This window comes from Macaca fascicularis, chromosome Y (assembly GCF_037993035.2).
Source record: "Macaca fascicularis isolate 582-1 chromosome Y, T2T-MFA8v1.1".
Classification (NCBI taxonomy): domain Eukaryota; kingdom Metazoa; phylum Chordata; class Mammalia; order Primates; family Cercopithecidae; genus Macaca; species Macaca fascicularis.
The window spans coordinates 3,063,626-3,076,125 of NC_132903.1; the positions used below are offsets into that span (position 1 = coordinate 3,063,626).

General features: G+C 38.2%; 1 long non-coding RNA gene across 3 annotated transcripts in view; it reads left to right on the forward strand.

Annotated features, from left to right (window-relative positions):
• The window catches only part of LOC141409507 (uncharacterized), a 281,827-nt gene that overhangs the window by 199,458 nt on the left and 69,869 nt on the right, over positions 1 to 12,500 (forward strand). For 2 of the 3 annotated variants that reach the window (XR_012430463.1, XR_012430462.1), the window contains one exon: positions 4,386 to 6,983. This is a non-coding gene — a long non-coding RNA (uncharacterized lncRNA). Of the gene's footprint in view, positions 1 to 4,385; positions 6,984 to 12,500 lie in introns of those variants that run through there. The other variant, XR_012430464.1, reaches the window with a different exon arrangement.

The following is a 12,500-nucleotide window of genomic DNA, read 5'->3' on the forward strand; positions in this document are numbered from 1 at the left end:
GTAAGGGTGTGATTTCAGAAAAAGTCCTGCAGAGGTTGACTCTGCTAGTGGCTTTGGAGTGTGAGGTGGGCTTCAGAGTTTACCTTACCCAAATCAAAAGATCCAGATTCCATCCATCCCTCTGAACTTGCTGCAGATATAAGTCACTGGTCAAGGGGCCTTCCTGGGGTGGAGAGAAACAGAATCCCAAGGCATCGCAGTGTTTTTGGGGAAGAAGCCCAGGCACAAGGTTTTAGCAGTCACACTGGCAAGAGGGGAGTATTGAGGGCTCCTGTGAGAGACCTAGCATTGTCCTCTAAAGACTGCTACTGACAGTCATTCCTTGCAACGGAATCCATGACCCCAGCAACTGTATAGAGACACAGCAGCACAGTTAATGCCTCAATTCCAGTAACTCCCAATTGGTGCCCTAGCCATTCCTTTGGAGTTCTGCTATCTGTGTCTTCACTGTCTCAAAGCTTTACTCTGTCTACTGGTAAATTGGTGGCTTTACCTTCTAAGAATGAAAATTGTTTTATCTGTAAGATGCAAAGAAGAATAGTTGACCTAAATAGCATAAGAGGATTAAATTAGATACTTCAGTAAAGTTATCAGCATATAAGAAGTATGCAGGAAGTATGAAATACCTCTGTCTTGTTGAAAATTTTAAAGGAACTAAAAATTGTATACCTGCCTTAAGGCATTCTTTTTTACTATCACTCAAAATGAAATAGTTTCTTAGTTTTAATTGTGTCTCTCTTGCCACAAGTTACTGTTATTTCTCCTCTACCCTCTTCCCCTCCTCTGTCTCCCCTTTCTCTTCCTTCTCTTCCCTCTTTCTCCGTTTCCTTTTTCTGTACTCGTTCCAATTTTTCTACTTTTTTCTTTTTTTCTAATTTTTCTTCATCTGTCTTCTTGTAATTCAAATTTTTTCTAATATTTTCTCTTCAACTTCTCTGCCTCTTCCTATTACTGCTCCTTCTCCTCCTCTTTTTACTGTAGATACATGCAAATATTTTCCATAGCCTTTAAGAGAAACTTAGCTGCGTTGCAGCCTGTAGAGAAATTCCTTAAGTGTAGGATCTCCCGCATGACTGCATTTGTCACACATAGCAGGCAACTGGAAAGTGTTGAGTCTGGAGGTGGAGGAAAGTGGTTGGATTGAGATCCGTCTTTGCCAAGTGCCAGCCTGTTTGACCGTCCTGAACATTTCTAAACCTCAGCCTCTCCATCTGTAACGTTTTAACAATGATGCCAACATTGCCAAGGTGTTGCAAAATAAAGGGTATATCATATGGAAAATTGGCTGACTTACCATATGAAATTGATTAATAATGAATCATGGAAGGAATTACACTTGTGCCACCAGTATATAGGGAACCCTTGTTATATGCAAGGTAATTTGCTAAGTGCTGGCTGTATCAAGAAAGCCATCTTCTCTAATAAGCCTTTTATGTCTTGTATGAAGAAAATGTTTTTCGTGTAGCCTCAAAATTATCCTTCAATCTCCTTTCTATTAGACATTGAGGAGATATCCTGAAAGTTTTTGGACCTTAACCCAGAACCACCAAAGTATGCAAGAACTATTAAATATTAAATATATATTTATATATAAGTATGTATTTAAAATATGTTTATATATAAATATATTTGAGAATATATTTGAGAATATATTTATATATAAATATTAATATATAAAACATATTAATATATTTAAATAATATATAATGTATAAAATATTAAATATATAAAAATATATGTAATATATGATATATTAAAATATTAAATATATATTTATATATTTAAATGATATATATTTAATATATAAAATATTAAATATGTATTTTCTTTCCTTTGGGGGGACCTGAGATAGATTTGTGGCATTATGTTATTCTCATTCTTGTCATGTTATGCACAAAATCCACCTCTTGACACACTTATTCTTTTCTTATGGTTTTAGAACACATCTAAAAATCTTTGATCCATAGAGACCATCTTGTCATATTTTTTCTTGCTTATGTTTTCAGAACACTATTCCAAACAATGTGTTTTCTTTTGCCATATTTTTTAACACTCGGAATGAGTATCCTAACATTTCTTCTCTTGCTTCTGGTGATCCAGATCTTGCTCTCAAGTGGAAAGCTGTCATGCCTGGTGTTTCTATTTTGAAATATGTACCATATTTACTAAATCATATTTGCCAGAGAAAGTCTGTCGGCCCAAACATTTCAAAATCTGCACTCATTATTCTATAGAATTGAGATAATTTTTTCCCTGTTTTATCCATCTGTTGATGACTGAAACTCATTTACTGGCAAATATTCTTTGAATGAGTTTCCTATTAGCATTGCTTAAAGAATATTAACAATAATGATATGCAAAAGTGTATATTCTGTATTACTCAAATAAACTGAATTTCTCAACCCACTTGACAGTTTAAAATTGCCATTAAAAAGAACTTGACTTTCAATGAGAATTAAATGGTGTTTATTGTGGTGACTGATTATTAGCATAAGAACCATGCCTTTTCCTGCTACAGCAGAGGAAATAATTCAATTAGTCTATTAGTGTAAATGTTCTGATTTTAATACATTAATCTGTGGCCTGTGGCTGATAGAAAAGAAATTAACACGGACTTTTTGACTGTGAAATTAGTTGGACGTTCCCGGGGAAGAAAATTAATTATTAATGTGCTTTATTTAAGATTGCCAAGTTTTTTATGATAAATGATGTAATTATGAGATGTCAAGTATACAAATAGTCATGCATCAACATTTCAGCTTATGAATTCCAACATTCACCATTGTGTATGACATATTCATCCCATTTAATTGCTCATTAGAGGGAAGGGAAAGTCATTGTTCTCTTCAATTTCCCTGTGATTTTTCAGTCAGTAAAGTTTGAAAATGTTGAATGCTAATGCACAAAATTTCTGATAACAGCCTTGTGTTTCATTTTCAGCTAAGACCAAAATCAATAATATTCAAGGTAAAGTAGGGTAAGGCAATAGAAGGGGGAACAAACCTTTACAAAATGGCAAGTTGGGTGAAGTTTGTCTTCAACTCCTTCTCATCTCTCTTTTTCCCTTTCTCTCACCCATTCAGGAGTGTGTGAATGAGTCTTTGTTGCTTTGATGGTGAATTCAAGGGTGTCAGGAGCTTCCACCTTTCCCAGAAATTCTCTCCTTCCCTCATTAATCAGTGTCCCCATTCATTCTGTTACAGCATGCATACCACTGAATAGCATCAGAAGAATTCAGGACCACCTCTCCATGGCCACAGATACAAGAGTCATGGCTGATAAAGTACATAATGTTCTTTAAAATCCTGCAATACCTTGAAATAAGTTTATATATTTGTTCATCACATCTGTGTTTATCAGTTTTAGATATACAAACTCGGTTCCCAGTTAGTTATCCAATCCAACACTAATCTGGGTATTGCTATTTTGGAAATTTTGGTATAGCAAATGGTGTTTTGTAGCTGTGGTTAAAGTCTGTAATCAGCTAACATTAAGTAAGGTAGGTGATCCAGGACTATTGACGTGGACCAGTGTAATTACAGGAGTCTTCATCAAGGGAGGCAAGTGAAGATATAATGAAAGAATCAGAAAGAGAAGATAGGATGATGAGGGTAGTAGTTGAAGTGATGTCCTTTGTGAAAATAAATTTATCAAATTGAAGCTGTTTGAATGTTAAATTATTTTGAGGCTTGGAGAAATGTAATTGTGATCTGAGTCATGCAGCCAGGAGCTATAACCTTTGCTTCACCGATGATAAATTAACCCTCTTTCTAACTTTTTCTTGTTTGTAAAATGTTCGGAGAAACTAAATAGCACCAGAGAGATGACTCCTTCACTGTTAATTACTGACCTTTTATTATAGATTAACTGCCTTCTTTCTTTGCTTTCACCCAATTCAGACCAGATGGTGCAAAAGATCCCATGGCTATTAAATTGCTTAAGATAATAATTTCTTCAAATAAAATAAAAATTATTTTCTAGAGACAGGGCCTCACTCAGTAGTCCAGTGCAGGGATGTGATCATAGCTCATTGCAACCTTGCACTCCTGGGTTCGAGCAGTCCTCCTACTTCAGCCTCTTGAGGAGCTGGAACGACAGGTACAAGCCACCATGGCTGTCTTAATATTGGCTGTTAAATATACCTTTCCTTAAAAGGAATAATCTGCAACAAATCAAACTGCTGCAACTCAAAACCCACTCTTACTTGAAAGTGTTATAATCATGGTAAACGCTTTATTTGCTTAAATGAGTGTGAAGCCTTAACCTTTTCACCTCTGAGCTCTGACTGCATTCCTTTGAAGTTTTTACTTCCAAAGAGGACAAATTCAAACTTTGCTGTTGAAAAGCTTTTTAAAATTATATTCTGATCCCTTTGATTATTTCAGGTTGACACCTTTGATGATGGAGGAAGGAGCCACCAGGCAAAGAATACAGGTAGTGTGCTGTGTTCATGGTGGAAAGGCATGAAAACAGATTCTCTCTTGGAGCCTTAAGGAAAAACAGCCCTGCCAACAGTTTGATTTCAGCTCACTGAGACCCATTTCAGACTTCTTACCTCCAGAATTATAGGTTAATACATTTGTATTGTTTTGAACCACTAAGCATGTGGTAATTTGCTACTGCACCAGTAGGAAACAAATATACCATGGGCTACCTGTGAAAATTATGCAAGTGTGTAAAATCTACTATTTATTCAATCTATAAACACTTCTTTAAAGCCTATATGCATGCAAATCCTTTTGCAATAACTGCCTCACCTCTAGAGGCATGCTACATAGGTTGACACCATTGACCAAAACAGACAAGTGTGGGCCAGATAATAACACCCATCAGTCCCTGCTACTCTTTCCCTTCTAGCTCATCGTATAATCTCATGATCCTTCTCCAGGCAGCCATATCCAGGCTTTCAGGATGAAACCTGTCAGCTTTCCCCATTGGACCTGTATCTTGTTTTCTTCCCTTTTTGTTACCTGAGGCAGGCAGAATTCTAAGATGCACCCTAAGATTCCCAGCCCCTGGTATATATGCTGTATGTATTCCCTTCCCCTTGAGGATAGGCAGAACCAGTAAATATGATGGATGCCACTCCCGTGATTCCATCCTTAATCAGTTTACATTGAGTTTACCAAAAGGAAGATCATCTGCGTGGGACTGATGAAGCCAGCAGAGCCATTAAAATGGACAAGTAGCAGCAGAACCTGTTATATTCAACAAAGAAAGCAAATAGCCATGTTGTGAACTCCCTGTGGGGACCATGTGGCAAGAAACTTTAGGCAGCTACTAGCTGAACATTGTCTTCGGAAGTGACCAGAAGGAAAGCAGAAACCTCAAACACACAAGTAGAGGAAAATGTATTCTGCCAACAAACTTGTGAGCTGAGAAGGAGACCGTGAGCTTGATCATGAAAAAAAAACACAGCCCAGCTGAAACCTTGGTTTCAACCTGGTGGGAACTGAACAGGGAACCCAGCTAACCATTTCCAGATGCCTAACTCATAGAAACTGAGATAGCAACTGGTGTTGCTGTAAGCCACTAAGTTGGTGGTCATTTGTCATGCAGCAATTGCAAATAATACACCATCTTGCAAAAATAATTCTTCAGTTTGCTATCACCAATGCACAAAATTAATTTAAACCATATTATTAATAGTTTATAACCATACATGTTCTACAGAACAAGATAAATGCTTTTCTAAAATGAAAAGAAGTTGTAGTCTGAGCAGAATGGGTGCTTGGAAGAGATACTTCCCTTCAAAGTAACTTTCCCTTCCAATCCCCTTCAATAATTCCTCCTTGCTTACTTGGAATGCTAGGCCACCTCAGGTAGCAAGGAGATATGCCATGCTTTCTAGACTACTTCTGTTCAAGCTGGCTTCCAAATCCTGTCATTTCCATGACCTTGGGGGTCTTTGTCACTCACTGGACCTTGTGCACAATCATGGCCTCATGTAAGCATTTGCCCTTTGTGAAGTATAGGTTCCATCTCCCCAAGGTGTGTTTGTAAGTCACTGAATGTATGGAATGAGAAGACTTGGTTTCTATCCTTGTATACTCTACTGTTTGCACCTTTTGTGGCAAGTTGTTTACTCTCTCTGCACCAAATACAATGAAAGTCATAATACTTGAAGGGCTTTGTGAAGCTCATATGATTCAGCTTATCCAAAAATAGTTGACACATAGCCTTTCAACTAGTAAGTGCTCAATAGATGTTTATGCACTTGTTCCAGAAGCATGGCACCAGTGATAGTTTATGACACGATATAATTTACCTGCACCATGAAAATGCCATCTCCAACATTCAGGTTATTTAGCAGCCTATAAGGGCACAAGGAAGTCATACCTTTGTTAGCTGTCTGGGGCACAACCAACTGGACAACCCATGTCTTGCATGAAGTATTGAGCTCAATGCAACGCTGCCTCTGAAGCTTCCTGCAAGAGAAAAGCATAAATTTCCCCCATAGCAAAGGCACCTTGCTCCCTCAACAGCAAACTCCCTGGAGTATGACATTTTGAGAGCAAGAGCCAAAGAAGGAGAGGAATTTGAAGGCAATATATTAAGAGGTCTGCTCACTCAAGACTGTAAATGAAGAGAGCAGAATGTCCAGTGCATCTGGAAAGTCTCCCTCATTAGACATGCTGAGAGGAAGCATGTCTATGAAATGCTAATGAAACCAATCTTATTCACATGTGAAGTTCTAAATATTTTCCCCTCTCTCACCATGATTTAAAGAGTAACTGGTTTCTAGATAAAATTGCCTACCATACTTCTAGCAAATTACACCAATGTAAAGTCTGTTTGAAGTTAGTAATGGCACCTGTTTAAGTTGCTTTTGGGAGAACTTTCACAGAGCAAGGTCTTTCTTTCCTTTTGCTGTTTCCATAACTAATGGTGTGCTTCTTTCCAAAATATAAACCTGTCAAAGGGATTATGCCTCACTGGAAATGATGAATACACTAATGGAAATTTTGCATTATCCTCCTAAATTGTAATCCTATTGTGTATTTCCTACAATGGTCTTTTTTTCTTCTTCTCATTCCAAAGCATACACCGGATGATAAATCCCAGGAAACATTTGACAGATTTGGTAAAAATCCTATGAGCAAAACTATTTTGAAAGCTACACTTGAAGCAGAAAAAGTGGAGCAAAAGAGATAGAGATAGATTCAGTGCTGGGGGCTGATGAAATAGTGTTACATGAAGCATAAGGAAAGCTTTATAGTTCTCTGTTATTGTATGTTGAATGTGTAGGTGAATAATCAGAATGGATTTGAAGGAAAATATGAGTCAGAGAAAACTAAAGTTCACTAGGAGTGAGCATAAAGGACTATTAGATAGCTTCAAAGAAATTATGCCCATGCTCAGACTGAGTGTTTTGCAGCATATAAGGAAGATTTAAAGACATGAGCATAGACACACCCTCACAAAACTGGAGGAACCCCAGGCATGGTGGGTTATGTTCGTAATCCCAACACTTTGGGAGGATGAGGCCAGAGGATTGCTTATGCCCAAGAGTTAAATACCAGCCTGGCCAACATGGTAGGGCCCCATCACTACAGAAAATACTGAAGAAAGAAAGAAAACCTGAGAGAGATATAAAGGAGTAAAAACTCTGCACTCAGGAAAACACCCCAGTTTTCTAAAATGGGAGGAAGAAACTTATGTTCAATAAATTACATACCTTTTTGCATCACACTAATTCCTAGTTACATATTAAATAAATAAAGGAAATCTACCATTATCTCCTTAATTACTGTGCTACCTGAGAGAAAGATCCTAATAGAGCCATCCACGTAGCCAAACATCCATCTATTTGTTCATAAATTACTTAGATAGTATGTAAGTACTGTAAGTACAAGGACTATGATAGGCACCTATTGGATGATGGTAAATAAAAGAGGATGCTTTGACATTTTTCTCTCACACAGAGCCTTCTAGTTAGGATACGTGTGCAAAAGTTGTGGTCATTATTATTACAGAAAAGCAAGCAGGATAATTAGAAGATTCCAGATCAGAGATAAATTGCCCTGTCTGAGAACATTGTAGAAGGCTTAAGTGTTAGAAGGTCCTCCTTCTCTTTAGAATTCCTTAAAAGAACTGATATTTAAAGAGGAATTTAAAAGTGTATATTTTTTCTTTGTGGCCAAGTCAGTGCTTAATAATCTCTAGAATTCATGCTTCTCTGGCAAAAGCTGGATTTGAGACATGGCCTCGGATCATTGCCCAAGTGTGGTCCCCAGCCTATTCTCCTTTGTTGATTAAGAGTTGGACCATCAGGCACCACTAACCTGAGGAGCCCAGTCAAGCACACTGGAGATGCTGGAAGAGGAAGCTCTGGGGTTGACCAGGATGCTCCTCCAAGCCCAGCTCTGGGCACTTCTCTAGGAGGCCCTTCTGCTCCTCTTTCTGGGAACAAGGAATAGAGAAAAACTTGGCTCTTGTATGGAACCATGAAGAAAGAAAAAGAGAATTGGAAGAAAAGATAAAACAGAGTAACCTTGTCCATGGCATATGTGGCCCCGTTCTGCAGTAGGGTTCCCTTCCTCTCCCCTGCCCCATCTGTCATACACCACTCTGTGTCTACATTCACTGGAAACTACAACTTTAGGAAGGCAATGAGTGGGGCAGGGACAATCCTGACAGATCATACACATCTAGTATGGACCTGCATCTGGTATGGGCCTTGGTGGTGGAAGTGAGGAGAGGGGTGTCAGAGACAAAAGAAGGCCCTTCATAGTGTAAGACGGGGTCATGTTGTGTATTATATCAATATATGTATAAAAGTTATCCAGAGAAACAGAACCAATAATAAGTAGATAGGTAGTTGATAGGTAGATAACAAATAGATAGGACAAATTGATCGATAGATAAATGACAAATAGATGATAGATACCTAGATGATAGATAAAGATAGATACAGATATAATGACTGATTTTGAAGAATTGACCCATCCAGTTTGAGGGGAAAATAAGTGGGAAATCTTTAGGGGAAGTTGCCAGTTAAAGATTCAAGTAAGATCAGATGTTGCATTCTTGAGTTTGAAGAATAGAAACTCAGCAGAATTTCCATGTTGCCACAGAATTCTTTCTTCTTTGAGAGACCTCAGTTTTTGTTCTGAGGCCTTCAGCTGAATGAATAAGGTCTACCTACATAATAGAGGGTGATCTGATTCACTTATAAAGTCGAATGCTTTAAAAGTAATGTCTAAAAAACACCTTCACAGCAACATCTAGACCAGTGTTTGGCCAAACAGCTGGTCATCATAGTCAAGCCCAGTTGACACATGAAACTACCCATTGCAAAACAACTAAAGTCACAAGGGGAAAGACAGACCCTATTCTGAGATATTTCAGCAGATGTGCACATGGTGATGGAATGTCAGAGGATGGAAATAGGGCCAGGGAAGTGCACATTCTCTCTTTCAGCTACTCATCATAAAATAAATAATTTAGCTGCTCAGTCAGTATTTACTGAGGTCTAAGGTAAGCCAGACACTGTCCTGGGTACTGTGGACACAGAAGTGAATGAAACAGTAAAGCTCCTTGCCTTCAGGGAGTTGACAGCCAAGGCCAGGGTCAGTGAACTATAAATAGGGGCCAGGTCTGGCTTGCTGCTTGTTTTTGCAAGTAAAGTTTTATCTGGATTGGGCCATGGCCACTCATTTACATGCTGTACCTGCTTTTTCTGCTACATCAGTAGAGTTCAATAGTCACAATGTGGCAGGTCAATTCTCCCTGAGAACTACACAGACAGACCTGCATGACAGTCACACTGACAGACCTGCATAATACTCCAGTTATACAGGCAAATTTTCACAGTGCTGCTGTATTAGTCAGGGTTCTCTTAAAGGGATAGAGCCAAGATAGATTAGATAGAGAGAGAGAGAGAGAGAGAGAGAGATAATAGAGATAGATGTAGATTAGCTATAGATAGATATAAAAAGATTAGATATAGATTAGATATAGATAGATATAAAGAGGAGTTTATTAAGATTAACTTACATGATCACAGTGTCCCACAGTAGGGTGTCTGCAAGCTGAGGAACAAAGAGAGTCAGTCCAAGTTCCAAAACTGAAGAACTTGGGAGTCTGATGTTTGAAGGTAGGAAGCATCCAGCGCGGGAGAAAGATGAAGGCTGGGAGGCTATGTCTGTATTTCCTTTTCACATTTTTCTGCCTGCTTTATATTTAATGGAAGCTGATTAGATTGTGCCCACGAGATTAAGGGTGGGTCTGCCTTCCCCAGCCCACTGACTCAAATGTTAATCTCTTTTGGCAACACCTTACAGACACACCCAGGATTAATACTTTGTATCCCTCAATCCAATCAAGTTGACTCCCACTACTAACCATCACAGCTGCGTTACTATTTAGCAAATAATTAAACCTAGGGAAATGGGTGCCCAGACATCAAAGATAGATGAAACATATGGTCAGTAAGAGACTTGCATGGGATTCTGCCTTGCTGGAGAAAGCCAAAATAATGGAGACAGCTATGCATTCCTAGAGGCAAGACCTGTTGGGTCAATGAAATATGAGAAGAGTCAAGGTGACAGATTTATTGGATAGACAGATATTGGATAGATTTATTGAATACATAGTGTAATGCAGCTCTCCGGACCAGCTGTAAATGAGATAAGACAGAAATAATCACTCTGGCATGACAGACCTCGTTAATCAGAATTTAGGAGACAGGCCTTGAAGGTACTGGGGTCCTCACAGCTTGATCAGACTTAGAAAGCATCTTTTTGGCCTCTGCACTCCTAGTTGAAACAAAATTATTTACCTATAGACTTAGGTGAATGCTACACTGCCTATAGGCACATAACTCCAACCTATATGAGGACCAAAAAATTTTAACACTTTGTTTTGGTCTACTGGAATTATCTCCAACCTTCTCCCTGCATCTGGTTACAGCAATACATTTTTTTCTTTCCTAGTTTGTCTGCATCTCATTATTGGGCTGCAAGAAAACACAGCCGGACCCAGCTCAGTGTCGACAACAATAGCAAAGCCTAAAATATTTCCCCTCCGACCCTTTACAGAAAAAGCTTTCCAGTTCCTGGTGCAGGCCTTTGCATAGCAGGGCAGTGAAGCCTAAGTGACTTCCTTCTTTCATTCTGTTGACTAACACCAAAGGTGGATTGATTGCTTCTTCAAAAATAAGAAGTGAGAAAATTAGCATGGATATTTTAAAATCTTAAGAAAAAATAACTTCTAGTAGCAATAATGTTTACTATAGAAACTAGACAAAAAGTTTAAAAATTGCATCTGCTACTAGAATCAAGAAGGGAGGCTTCAAAGACAAGAGGCAGAGAGAGCAAGCAAAAATGGAAAACATAACAGAATTAGATACAGATACCACAAGAGATGAAAACGTAAACTCAGACGTGGACCACGTCAGTTTCAAGGAAACCAAAATTACAAGAACCAGAGTTAAAACCTGCCCTGGATAGCAAAAGATCTAAACTGGCATAGAGAAAAAGCTGAATCAATTAAATAGAAAATTAGATACTCTAAGGATTGAAAGAAAAAGAACAAAGTACATGAGAAACACAAGATAGGTACAGAGATTGAGTGTAAAGAAATTAATTTTCTCTATAAGCCATCAGAATAATTGAAAAAGAAGCAATTACAGCTTTTATTATGTAACTATTGTGCCCTAGGTATTGGAGTAAGTACTTTACATTCATCATCAATTTACTCATTGCAACAATCCTTTGAAACATAAACTATTTTTTTTTTTTTTTTGAGGAAAAAGATGTAGGGAGCCTGGGAAGCCTATAAATTGCCCATAGTTAGCTACTTAACAAATAAACCAGAAATCAAACTCTAGAGTGACTAAACTTAATACCTGATATTCCGTGCCCCAATGAAAGAACAAACAATAAAAATTTTACTGAAAGAAAAAAAAAGTCCAACTTTGTAAATCAGTATGATTGATGCTCATTGTGTACTAAGCAAAGTAATGATGAGTGATGTAGGTATACAAACATGTCACTTTTTGCAAAACAATAAAAGATCCACTACCTTTTATTATAGGGATGATTTCAGACACCCTAGAAGACAATAACATGGTGAGCAAAACCATGCATTTTCAGGCGTTACTAACAGGAATGCATTGTTTGCTTGAAGGAAAGGTAATGGCATTCTACACCTGACAAGTCACTTCTAGAATAAGGTCCAGTCTAGGAGCCTTTTTTTTTTTTTTTTTTTTTTTTTTTTTTTTTTTGAGACAGAGTCTTGCTCTCGCCCAGGCTAAAGTACCGTAGTGCAATCCAGGCTCACTTCAAGCTCCGCCTCCTGGGTTTACTTAAGCCATTCTCCTGCCTCAGCCTCCTGAGCAGCTGGGACCACAGGTGCCTGCCAACACAACCGGCTAATTTTTTGTATTTTTAGTACAGATGGGATTTCACCATGTTGGCCAGGATGGTCTCATAGGAGCCATTTTCAAGGACATTCTTAAATCTTCACACTTATAAGGCAACCAGCTGGACACATCT